The 13,767-nt window shown below is 41.2% G+C and overlaps 1 pseudogene; it reads left to right on the forward strand.

Annotated features, from left to right (window-relative positions):
- Positions 1–7,702: 7,702 nt before the first annotated feature.
- The window catches only part of LOC133075128 (S-adenosylmethionine decarboxylase proenzyme-like), an 81,631-nt pseudogene continuing 75,566 nt past the window's right edge, over positions 7,703–13,767 (forward strand).

Raw genomic sequence — 13,767 nt, forward strand, 5'->3', positions numbered from 1 at the left:
AGCTTGTATTGTAGAATGTCATTTTTTCATGGGTCTGACTTGAAATTTCAGAATCAGAGGCTGTTTTTCTCCTCAGAAAGCAAATGAGTCTATCTGGTTTTCACTGCAACCATTTTGTATTTTGATAGATGAGAAAGCACTCAAGTGAGCGCAGGAGAAGAGCTCGCAGTAACTTCGTCAGGGCCATTCATTCACGACCCACCGGCCACTAAACCACCACCCGGGTTACAGACAAGCCACGCCCCCGAGGCTTCCTTCTCAGCCCCGAGGCTCCAGCCTCTGCCCCCGCAGCATTTTGCATGCAGACCCCTCCTCCGTGAAACTCTCTTTCTTGGCTTCTGTACCACTGAGTTCTGAATCTCCTCTTATTTCTCTGATGCTAATTCTATGCCTCTTTCGTAGATTTCAAATTCTCTTTTAATCTAAATATCACTCTCCCTTTTCTTTCCATATGCCTCACTCGCCCTCAAGTCCTCCTTGAAAATTATTCTCGAAATTGTGCTTCTGTCCCTGATCTCTCTCCTCAGCCTCAGACCTGCTTGTAAACTGCCCGCTGGACATCTCCACCTGGACACCCCGCTGACCTCAGAATCACGACAGCTCACTAACTAGTCAGGTAGTTGTCACAGGTCGGTTCCTTTAGGGCCTTCTCTACTGGAAAACAAACAGAACCGAATTATCTTCAGCGTTCCTCCTGAATCTATAAGATGGCGATTGTATCAGGTATTGAATTCATCCTTTCTCCCATAATTAGCTCTTTTTCTTGTCTTCTGCTAGACTCCTCCCCCATCGCAAGTAGACTCAGAACCCCAAAGACCTGTAGGCACGGCTGAAAACAGAAAAACCAAAGTTGAACCAGGTCCCGCCTCCAGCTCGGGGTCCTTCACGTCTTACTTAACCCACCTCCGCATTCCCCCGTCTGCCTCTTAAGCTCTGCGTTCTCCTGGACACGTGATGCTCCAGCGCACGCTCGGGTGGTGCGCTCGCGGCTCCTGAATACCTGCTCCCCAGTTTCACGCCTCTGTGGCTGTTCTCATGCTTCTCCTCCTCCTCAGACACCACCTTTCACTCCCAAATTCCTCTGCCTACTGGAATCATACCCATTTTTCAGGGTTCTTCTCAAACGCCATCTCAGCCTCTTCTGCTCCCAACCAAGCCAAAGTGTCTCTTGGACATCTCTTGGTCGCTCTTTGCCAGTGGTTCTTAACCTTGGCTGTGCCTCTGAATCACCTGGAGAGCTTTTCTGAAATCCCAGGCCCCTGGCTGCACCCCTGACCAATTAAATCAGGACCTCTGGGGAGGAACCTCTGGTGTTTTTCTAGCTCCCCGGGTGATTCCAATCTGCAGTCAAGGTCGATAACCACTGCATTGCACCATTTATCACTTTCTTCCTTGTAGTTGTAATTACGCTGTATTTGTCTTATTCCCACTACTAAATTTGAAACTCCCTGAGGGCACAGACCATCTTACCACATCTGCTTATCCCCTGCAGTTCTTAGTGAATGAGAGAGGCAATAAATATTGTTGAATTGAATTTGGAAACTTAAAATTAACCATAAACTTCAGTTTTAGATCTTGCATATAATTTTAGAAGAGGAATCAATTAATGAAGGACTAATCTGAATTTGTTTTTAAAAAGGTGCAGTTTGCCATTGCCAAAAATATTCTGGTATGACTTTGAAATCAGAATAGCTCTCGTTCAAGACCGATGACCTGCAAATATGTGTATGGCTGATGCATCCTTTGCTTTTTACACTTTCTTTTCTGAACTCCTCACAAATAAAATGAATAGTCTATGATTCTTTGAGAAGTGGCTGCAAAATGTGACTGTGTGTGTGTGTGTGTGTGTGTGTGTGTGTATAGATATACTCATGTCTCATTGAAATAAACAAAAGCAGTCAGTGACTTGCACAACGATCTGCCTTCCCCAGCTTTGAGACAGAAGGTACCACAAAGCAAAACTGCAATGTGAACTTAACACAGAGCATCTGACCTCCTTTCTGGAACCGCAGAAAATGAAATGAAAAATGAGACAAGGAATGCTTGCCAGCCTTTCATACGCTACAGTTGCTAAGGAAACGGCTTTCTTAGCTTCAACCTGTCCAGTCCAACCCGTTTCACACATTCTTCTGGGTTTTTGAAAATAAGGAAATCAAAGAGGGAAAAGATGATAGAGAATAAAATTCAGGGTTGTGCTGGCCCATACAGAGCCTCATGCCGTTTCTCCCTGCTACACTCTTTCCCACTCACCTAGAATATTTGCCACCTGGCAAAACCCTCCTGGACCTAAAATCACAAAATTAGCCGATGAGGTAAACAAAACAATAGGAAGCCCTATTTGACATGCAACAGTGGCTAAAAAACCGCTTCCTCACCCCAACCGGGCTGTCTTTCCTGCTGGGCAAGTAGAAGGCAACTCTTAACACAGCAGGAGAAGCGTCTCAGCCCTCCCCTGCCCCACATCTTGGGAGAAAGTGCCACCATGAGTACGACCCCGGAGCGGAGGCAGCATCCGAATTGCATACGTGGGAAGATGCAGGAAGGGAACTCCAAACTCAAGGGAGGGTAGGTTATCGGCTGTTCACGAAGCAGGGAAATCAAAGGTCAGGAGGCCCAGCTTGCCAAATTCTACATCTCACAGAGGATGTAGAAACAGGAGATAGCACATGGGGACATGTGATGTATAAGAAAGACAGCATCCCATCAACAGCCAATTAAATGAGCAACTATTTCTTCAGCATCTCCTGACGAGGCACTATGCTGGAGAAGCCATTGACAGAGATTTCAAAAAGTCATTTGGCCGGACTTCCCTGGCAGTCCAGCAGTTAAGACTCCGTTCTCCCCATGCAGGGGGTACAGGCCTGATCCCTGGTCGGGGAACTAAGATCCCACATGCTGCACAGCACGGCAAAAAAAAGTCATTTGGCAATAAATATTGCTGTACTCATATTCACAGATGATGTCCCTGAGGGGTGGGGGAGGGGGAATTGGAGGAAGGCTGTCAAAAGCTTAAAACAAACTTCCAGTTATAAGTAAGTACCAATGTACAACATGATAAATGTTAACACTGCTGTATGTTACATATAAAAGTTGTTAAGAGAATAAATCCTAAGAGTTCTCACCACAAGGAAAAACTTTTTCTTCTATTTCTTTAATTTTGTATCTATATGAGATGATAGATGTTCACTAAATTTGTGATAATCACATCATGATATATGTAAATCAAATCATTATGCTGTATACCTTAAACTGATACAGTGCTGTATGTCAATTGTGTCTCAATAAAACTAGAAGAAAAAAACCAAAGATTATGCCATTTTCTTTCTCCATTTGCCACCAAACACTTTTTGTTTTTTTTTTTTTGCTTTTAGTGAGAATGAGCTTCTTCATCCTCCAATTCTACCTAAATACATGATAAATAAAAGTTCTCTTTACAAAAGACTAGTAGCACTGTTCAAACCGAGGAGGGGGAAGTGGGTAGCTGGGAGAGGAGGGGAAAGAAAGCTTGTTACTGTTAACCATTTGCATCTTTTGAATTTTGAACCATGTGCATATTTGAAAATAAGTAAATAATATTTTCAAATCAAATTAAATGCTGCTTACTTAAAATGTCCAAACTGTACTGTGGATAATTTTTAGGATGTCATAGGGGACATGTGTATTGATTTTTCTCAAATTTATAGGATCCAGATAATATGTACAATGTTATCATCTAGTCACTAATCCTATGAAAGGCAATTATAAATATTTTTATTCTATTTTATATAATATGTATTAATATATCACACATGGAACTTTTACAATGTGGGAGTCTACTTATTATGCAACATAGCTTAATAAATTCTTTTTATTCAGACTCCTGGGATAATACAAATGAGCCAGAAATAATGCCCTAAGATCTGAAGACGCTTTGGGTTTTCTCAGTCCTTATGTCAAAAAGCCTTTTTCCTGAGGCTTGGGCAGAGAGCCGTGTGATACTAAGGAAGAGGACTCACTGTGATCTAAAACTATGAACAGGCTGGTCCAATCATAACCAGATAACTCTGACCAAGTTACGCACGTACTTCCACTCCCTCCGCTAAAAAAAAGAAAAAAGAGAAAAAACAAGAAGCACAATATCATCATGGTCATTTGAAAAGGATAATCAATGACCAGTGGGATTCTCTCAGATGGAGAGTGAAACTCATCCAAACATTGATTATATTTGGTTTTCTCGTCATTTTACAGGTGAATGAAAAGATGCCAATATGTTTTCTCAGATGTGTGTCTCCTGACAAGGGGAGTTGGTGCGAATGTTACATCACCCGCTAAACCCGAAGATTTCCATGTGGCCACGTCAGATGGGACAAGCGTTTCTAACATGTCTGGAGACCTGCTCCACAAAATCGATAGGTGAAATGGATTTCCTGTATCTAAAAAGCGTGATGGTAAAATACACGGTAAAATTTCAAGAAATCCTCTTGAAATACTGTATTAAGAGCATATGATAATCTGGCTTGAACTCAGAGCTCTGCCCCTCATGCTCACCTGTAGGCCCAGCAGGAATGATGCATGAAGCAGGTGAGGACAGCCTGTAGATGTCAGGGCTTCTTAGCCCTGCCTGAATGTTGGAGCCACTCAAGGAGCAAGGACAGAACCACCCAAGCCCTAGACCCGCTTCTGAACAATTAAACCAAAGTCTCTAAGTGTGAGGCCCTGATGCTTCCCAGCCTGACAGTCACCGGCTTATAGGAATTTCAAAACATGATTAGTCAAAGGTAAAAATCTTTCTGAATGCAAGTACCATCTTAAGAAGGTATTAAGGTACTAGTCATTGGGATACTAGCTATGGTCCCAAGGTAGGCAGGTGTGTGTGTGTGCATGTGTGGTTTATACCGTAATGTATTCCCTAATGTTACTGTTCTTTCGTCTGTTTGCTTGTGTTCACAAAACTTCCTTAGCTGATAAAAACCTGGGGCAACCTGAACACAGAAAAGCATCCATCAAATAAGTAAAGATGCAGCTTCCCACTAGGGAATGCTTTTGTTGCCTAGGTGCCAATGACTTTGCCTGCCTAAAGAATGCACACTCCCATATAAAACCTTGGCCAACCCTTCCCGAGTTGGCTGAAAGATTCTACTGTGGGCCAGGAAGCATTTTCTGTTCCCCGCAGCGACCAGTTGGCAAAGACTTTGCTCACGCACGCGATTCTCCCTCTCAGGTCCCGTGGCCAGGAGCTTTTTGGGCACTCCAAGCAAAACTTCTCCTCGCAGGCTTCTCTGTCTCCAGAATGCACATCTATGTGCTCTACACACATATGTATCTTGGCAGGGGAAGAGACTTCCTTTAGGATTTCCTTTGAGGATGCATTTAAAGCGCTGGCTTCAGGCCAAGCCGAAGTGACCTGTGGACAGAGGCGTCTGCAGGGAGCCTATGTGTTCTTTCCACCTCACGTGAAATGTGATAGAGCATCTTTGGGTCTGGGGGAAAGAAGGTGGGTGGAGAGCTGAGGAATGTCTTCATTTCCTTTCCTGTCATGAAGCCCCTCCATAGCCGGGGCCTTGTCAGCTCCAGGCAGACTCCCATCTCCAATGTGAGGCCAGCCTGCTTTGATTTCACTTTGTTTGGGATCTAACTCAACCTTGTTATATGCCAAATACCCTCCAGGGTGTCCTACTTTTCTGGATCTTCTCTTGTGTCAGAGCTCCCGGTAGCTTCATCTTTCTGTCCTTTAGGAGAAAAGCACCCCTGCCGTCACCCCAACCCTTCCCAGGGAGAGGACCCCAGGCTGCTGTTGAAACACCTGGCAAAGGCATTTGGCGATTTTAAGTGAAGATTATGAAAACGTGAATTACTGTGACGAAATTATACCAGCCAGGTTTGAAAATAAATGGAGCATGCTCTGAATTTGATTGAAAGAAAAAAAAAAGATTCAAAAATCATTTGAAAATTGGGCTGCGGAAAAGAAATCCCCTTTCTCTGTTCCCTGCCCAGAGTTTTCTTGGTTCTTTTCTTCCCTCCCTGTCCAAATGCAGCTTATTTCCACTTCCAGTGACTTCTTAAGTCTGAGAAACTAACGGAGGTGGAAGTAGGTTTGTTTTGAGAAACCAAAAATATTCCAAACCATACAGGCTCCAGAAGAAATTGTGGTGCACTGGATTTTCATGGCCTCTAGAGTTAGACTGAGGGTTAGATTCTTTTTTTTTTAAACTTTTCTCCTTTAACACTGTTATTTCTTTCAGTTTTCCAGGAAATATTGCTGTGGCAACATGATCTACTAAAGCAGATTGCCCCATACATTTAGTTGTTGTCATAGACACTGTACTTACTTTATAAAAAAATTGGAATATAGTTGATGTACCATATTATATAAGTTACAGGCGTACAACATAGTGATTCACAATTTTAAAAGGTTATACTCCATTTAAAGTTATTATAAAATATTGGCATATTCCTTGTGAATGCACAACATATCCTTGTAGCTTATTTATTTTATACATAAAAGTTTGTACCTCTTACTCCCTTACCCCTATCTTGCCCCTCCCCCTTCCCTATCCCCACTGGTAACCACTAATTTGTTCTCTATATCTGTGACTCTGTTTCCTTTTTGTTATATTTGCTCGTTTGTCTTATTTTTTAGATTCCACATGTAAGTGATATCACACAGTGTTTGTATTTCTCTGTCTGATTTATTTCACTTAGCATAATACCCTCCAGGTGCTTCCATGTTGCTGCAAATGGCAAACTTTCATTCTTTTTTATGGCTGAGTAGTGTTCCATTGTGTGTGTATATATATATATATATATATATATATATATATACCACATCTTCTTTATCCTTTCATCTGTTGATGAACACTTAGGTTGCTTCCATACCTTTGGCAATTGTAAATAATGCTGCTATGAATATTGGGGTGCATGTATCTTTTCAAATCAGTGTTTTTGTTTTTTTCAGATAAATAAGGGTTAGGTTCTTGATCAGCTACACAATAACCATGTACCAAATGAAATTACATGACATATTGGTGTTCATGAAATATTACCTTTGAAAGATGCAAATTGGTTAAGAGTGAGATCTTTAGAGTTCATCTTCCATCTTTGGAACTCACTGGCGATATAACCTGGGGCAAATTATTTAACCCCTCTAAGCCCCAGATTTTTCAAATATATTAAATAGAAGTTTAAAGTTTAGCTCACAGTATAAGGCAAATTGTAACTACTCAAAAAGTCATAATTTTAGAAAACATTATTTTAAACCACTTTCAGATTTATAAAGATAATTATCATATTTTTCTATTAACAAATATATAACTCTACCTCAAAGTATTTGTTTTACTGGTTTATGGGGAATTTGCTTTAAAAAAAAAACTGTGTTTATGTTTAGTTATCCAGTTCGTTTTAGCTGGAGTGTTTGTTTGGAGCAATTGAATTAAGGATAACATTGTACTGGTCAATAAGACATGACCACAAAAATATTTCTATCCCCAAATATAACTAAACCATGTCACCCTACACAAGAAAATCAGCTGCTCCACAGGTCCTTGGTGAGGCTTCTAAGAGCCAAAGTCAACAAGAGAGAGGTCTCAGTGCAATTAGGATACTGGCGGGCCAGTGGGAAGCTTGCCTGGTTCTGATAGGAGCCTGGGGGTGGGTGTGGAGGTGAGGGGGGAAGTGAGCGCTGTAGGAGCCCCCATCCCAACCAGGAGACGAAGACCAGACAGCCATGGCGGGGGCAGCCTGCCCCATCAGCCAGCGCCCGGAGACCCAGTCCGCCCCATGGCTTTCTGTTAGCAAAGACACAATAATGACAGGCCGTGAGCTGATGTTGCCTGTACCTCAGCCACATTCAGCCCAGGACGGAGCATGCTCAAGAGGTAAGAGAGTCTGGTCCTGGGAACAGAAGCAGGAGACTGGGAGACAGCTAGTGGCAATCCCTCTTCTTTTCTTTTATTTACTTGTCTGGTGTCAAGAGTTCGCATTTTGGTTGATACCCACGGATAAATGAGATAAAAGTGTGCAACATTAGGCAACATCTATAAAGAATGAATTTCATGTGATGTTAAAGAAACTCTGGATTCTGCAAAGTAGGAATTTTATGTTATTATTTTCAGGGAGGAACTGAAAATTGAAGCACCGAGGCTCTCCCTCGTTACTGAGTCAAGGGCACTCAACTCATCCAACCCTCTTTCTCTGTACCGCGTGCCCTTGGCCACCTGCGAAACTGTGTGCACACACACACACATACACACACACGTGCACACAGACACACCCTTTCAGCAACTCTCCTCAACCACCTCAGGTCAACAGTGGCCTATTTTACCTTTCCTACGAGGCTAATAATTCCAGGTAGCCACCATCTCCGTTCTCTTACTGTCATCCACCGGGCACATGGTGGCCCCTGCCCTCTGTGACATGTTTATTAAAGCAGGAACTAGCATTTGCTTACTGTTATTCCGTGGGCTTGTACTCTGCCTGACACACAAGTAGGCATTGATTAAAGCAGGGAGGGAAGGAGGAAAAGGGAGGGAGGGAGGGGAGGAAGGAAAAGTTTTACAGTGTAATTAACATTAACTGCCTCAACATCAGTCACTATCTTGTTTCTTTTCTCATTTTTTGTTCTAATTCCAATTTCCCAAGGGGAACAAGAGAGTCAAAAGTAAGATCAAATACTTTATTGCTCAAAATAAATGTACTTCTAAAAGAAAGTCTACAGACATAAAAATAGATGCTATATTATCCATATTCATATGAACTATAAAAGTCAGAATTCTGTTTCAATTACACCACAAAATACTGGCTGAGTAAATATGTACAGTAGACAACTGTACCACTTTAAAATAAAAGCTGTTTTAATAGAATATTCAATTGCATGGAAAAATTCTCACAATATATCTTTAAGTGAAAAAAAGCAGATTGTACAACAAAATGTATAGTAGATCCCAATGTTAAATACATATATGAAATATATATATGAAAGAATGGAAGGGTGTATCCCAGAATGTTAATAATAATTATTTCTGGGTAATGAATGATAAGTGATTTTTATTTTATCTTTATCCTTTATACACCTTCCCCAAATTCTTGCAAAATTTGCATGTATTAAATTTATAATCAAAAAGGAAACTATTACAAGAAAATAAAAGCCATATGAATATTAAAATGAGAAAGAAATGATTTAAGAAAATCTCTGCCTGCAAGTCAAGATTCCCGGAATGTGATGGTTAGTACCAGATGCTGTAAAGGCAAGAAGGGTTGTTATAATTATTGTTTTCCAGACCAAGATTCCCAGAAACTTCCATTCCTGGTTGAGTGATTTCTGATTCCTCTCTACAACAAACCAAGCTCTTAATTGTACTGCTCATTTTCCAAGCAAAGCTGACCATGATCCAGGGAAAGAAGAGGACTTCATACTTCTGCAAACTGCAATGCCACCACAGCTAGTTTTGTTGCTTTTGTTGTTGTTGTTGTTGTTATTGTCTGCTTATCTGTGTGTTTGTGAGCCTCACACAGGGACAGGAAGCCATTAAAATAGCGACCTCACTGTTTGGAACCGCAGGAAGACACGTCTCTGGGTATCCCGTGATAACATCTGCTTCTAATTGAGATGATTTATCAAAGTGGCTATCAGCAGGACAGGTCAGCAAGAGCATAAATCTAATACAAACACTTTCGGCTCTGAGCCTGGAAACAAAAGTCTGGTCTTGTTCCTGAAGTTAAGTCGCTGGCTGGCTGAGCCCACGTAAATTAATTAATCTCTTCATAACTCAGTCTCTCCATCTGCAAAGTGGAATTCATATTAGATGTTGATTACCAGTTTGTATCTCTGGTCACAGAGACACTTCTCTTCCACTCATTTATTCTTCCAATAACTGTAGATTGAGGGCTTCCAATGTGCCAGGAATTAATCCTCCAAGCCCCCTGTATCCAACATTCTTCTCTCCCCACAGACAGGCTGCCTGAGGACTCCTGGGCCCCCACTAACCCTGTGCTCACACTGTCTGTCCCTTAGGCCACCAAGGTGGAAATAGAGGAGGAAAGGGAACATGGAAGAAAAGCACAGGAGGTGCCTGACACTTGCTGGCTGTGTAATAACTCAACAGATGACCGTAGTTAGGTAGAACAGGGCTGGTTTTTCACACATCACCAAATAAGCTGAGAGTCATGTTACCATCAGGGTGGTCGTACCTGGAAATGATTAAAGTCTTTCTTTTGTTTTCTTTTGCATCCATTTGTTTGTTTAATTTCCTTGTCTTTGTTTTGGCTATGTCACTAGGACCAACTGAAGGTCAAAAGCAAATACACGATAAACAAAAAGATGACCCCACAAGCTGCAGCAGGGTCAAAAGAAGGATGACTTGACTTCTTTTCAAAAATGTTAGAAATACTTCCCTGGTCTCACCAGCAGGAGATGAGAATTTTCACTCTCCTCAGGAGGTTCAGCTGCACAAGGAGATGCTGACATTCCCCAAGCAATGAGGCATCTGCAAATACTGGTACCCATGGCTTAATAGCTCAAGAGAAGCCCTGGTCTTCAGATTTTAAAAACAAATCAATTCTGAGATCTCTGAATTCTTTATAACAGAGCTGGGGCTGCCATATGAGCTCTGAGTCATAGCATCAGAGCAGCGAGAGCCCTCTCCTTGTAAACAACGTGGAAGTTTGATACCAGTTCAAATGGCGGCACATAGCCTGGCCCAGGGTGGAGCAAGCCACATTTCCAGGATGTGTCTGAAGCAAGTAGGACTGTGGCCTGTTTGAAGTTTGTCTCATTTTTCACATTTCTCTTTTTTTGGGCAAATCCAACCCAAGCAGGCAATTCCCAAGCTTTAATTATAAGCAGTAAGGACTCTTCCCAAATATTTCCCTGAATAAGGGGATGTGAACACAGGTGGAAGAGCAGCATTCACATGTGTTGTGTACACCAGTTCCTATAAGCAGGAAAGACTTCATGTAGTGATGCAGGAAGAACAATGCGAAAAAAAAATGGATCACTACGGGACGGTGGCCAGCACTGATCCTTACATGAAAAGAACTGAGCTAAGAGTTACACCAGCATATAATAACAGTCTACACTACTAGAAAGCAAAATGTGTACATCTGTGTTCAAACAGCTTTGTTCACAATAGCCAAAAGGTAGAGGCAACCCAAATGTCCATCACCAAATAGATAAATAAAGAAAATGTGGTATAGACATTCCAATACAATGGAATGTTATTCAGTCCTAAAAAGGCACGAAATTGTAACACATGCCACACTAGGGATGAAACTTGAGGACATTACGTTAAGTAAAGTAAGCCAGTCACAAAAAAACAAATGCTCTATAATTCCACTTATAAAGATGCCTAGAGTATTTAAATTCATAGAGACAGAAAGTAGATTGGTGGTTGCCAGGGAAGGGGAGAATGCAGAGTTATTGTTTAATGGGAACAGAGTTTCAGTTGGTACAAAAAAGTTCTGGGAATGGATGATAGTGATTGTTGTACAACAACGTGAATGCACTTAATGCCACAGAATTGTACACTTAAAATAGTTAAAATGGTAAATTTTACCTTATGTACATCTACCGCAATAAAAAAACTTGATAGTCATAGAACATCTTTACCCAAAGTTAGAGTAATAAATTCTTTAAAAAAAAAAAAAATTTTTTTTGACCATGAAGATTTCTGTAAACAAAGACAGTCCTCAATGATGATCATGTGTTGCCTGTAGCAATGATGTATTTGTATCTGTTCATCTACATGCTTTCATACAGTCAGGGTGAAAAGGTGTGAAATGACCAACCAGGACGAAGGGTGAAGTCTCTGGCCATTAAGGAAAAAGGAATTCTTTGCTCCTAAAAACTTGAAGCCATCCCATGCCCATGAAGACTGAATCTCTGATCTTCGTTGGTTTCTTTGCAACACATACTACTATTCAACCACCATTATCATCAAGCAGCATTGAATGAGCACCTACAGTATACAAGCCATTGGTTTAACTACAGTGGAAATTATAAACAGACATGAAATACAGTCCCTGCCTTCTAAGACATAACAGAGTACTTGAGACAATGAAAGACATATGAAATGATAAATACCAACAAAGGAGAGCATCTAATAAGCCCGAATCAACTAAGCAACTCTGAGAAATAATAAGAATTTATAAAATGGGAGGGGGGAGCTAAATATCTTCTCCAAGGTCATATAGCAAGACTATATGCACTACATTTATTTTTGCACTAATAATATCTAATATTTATTGAATCCGTCCTGTGCCAGGGACTGTGGCAGTTATGAGATTATCTCATTTATTCCACATTAGAACCTGTCTAGGTAGTTGTCATCATTATCCAATACTACAGATGAGGAAAAAAAGGTTCAGTGAGGTTAAATAACTGAGGCACACAGCATAAATGGGAAAACTGGGTTCTCACCCAAGTCCCACTCCATGTCCTGTGCCCTTAACTTCCACTCCCTACTGAACTTGTAGTATCATGCTGTAAATCTGATTTCCTTTTTTACACCCTTTAAATGTGACTTTGAAAAAAAAAAATGTGACTTTGAATTGCCGTTTGGCTACACAAAATATAAAATATTTGGCAGTTGTAATTGCCGAGTGTGTAAACTATGTTAGTCGTCTAGAGCAAATGATGTTTGGATTTGGATACCCAGTCACATATGGAGAAAGAAAAAGAAACGAAAATCCCTAGGTTGTGATTTTGTACCATAGAATGGCAATTAGCATTCCCGGAATCACCCCTGCTAATTAATCATGGATGTCACTGATTGCTTTAGGACACATGGATAAGAAACTGCTTTTAATATCCAATTCCATATTAAGAGTAGTCCTCTTCATGATTCTAGGAGAAAAGATAGGTATTAGTATCTTTATAATGACATCCATTTACAATAGCGTATAGAGATAGCCTACCATTTGGAAGTTGGAATGCTGACTTTAAAAGGTCTCTGGAGACTGGCCTCTTGCTTTCAAAAGATTCAGTCTAAGGTTTCTGGATTCCTACATCTCACCACCAAGAAGAGTAAGCATTCTTTCACAGCAGCTTTTTACTCTTAACATGATATCATCAGCAGTGATCACTAGAATATGCAATTTTGGTCATTTTTGTAACAGTGAGCATCCACTTGTGCTGATTCATCCACAGATTTTCCAGCCAGATGCCCCATTGGCAAAGCCCTGGAGCCTTCCCCTCATTAGTCCTCCGCTCCAGCCATCCGAGGTAATTCCTTGCTCTCCTCTCTCCTGAGCTGCCGGTTGCAAACAGAATCTACCCAAGGAATAAACAAACCTTTGGGAATGAATTAACCAGGCTGCTCTGAGGTACATGTGGGAAGGGTCTGCAAAGGTCAGAGCTTGACCTTGGGAGGGGGCTGCCTTCTTCGGCCCCTGATGCCTTCCCTTGGGCAGGGTTGAAAGCAGGAAGGACGAGGTCACCAACGAAAGGAAGAAAATAAGGGAAACACTTGCTACTGGGGAGAAAAACCAACTATGTGTTGCAAAATCTATTTCTGTTCCAATTTGGTTTAAGTACTTTGTTTAGTTTTTTATTGTAGTAGGATTCAGAGACAAGTTTTTAAGTGAGCTAGACTTTGAGTCTCACTGCTAAGTGAACAAAGGGAGAAATAATGCAATGTGTGTGTGTGCAGCCATGCGTGAAATTTTTTTTTAATCAGTAAAATCATGTTTTAGCCCCAAAGGTTTCAAAGGTCATCAGTGATTGGAGGGTGATAGTGAAGTGAGGACTGTTGAAAATATGCTACCATGCCTTGCATTGTTGTCTTGCAACTTTGC

Source organism: Eubalaena glacialis, chromosome 15 (assembly GCF_028564815.1).
Source record: "Eubalaena glacialis isolate mEubGla1 chromosome 15, mEubGla1.1.hap2.+ XY, whole genome shotgun sequence".
Taxonomy (NCBI): Eukaryota; Metazoa; Chordata; class Mammalia; order Artiodactyla; family Balaenidae; genus Eubalaena; species Eubalaena glacialis.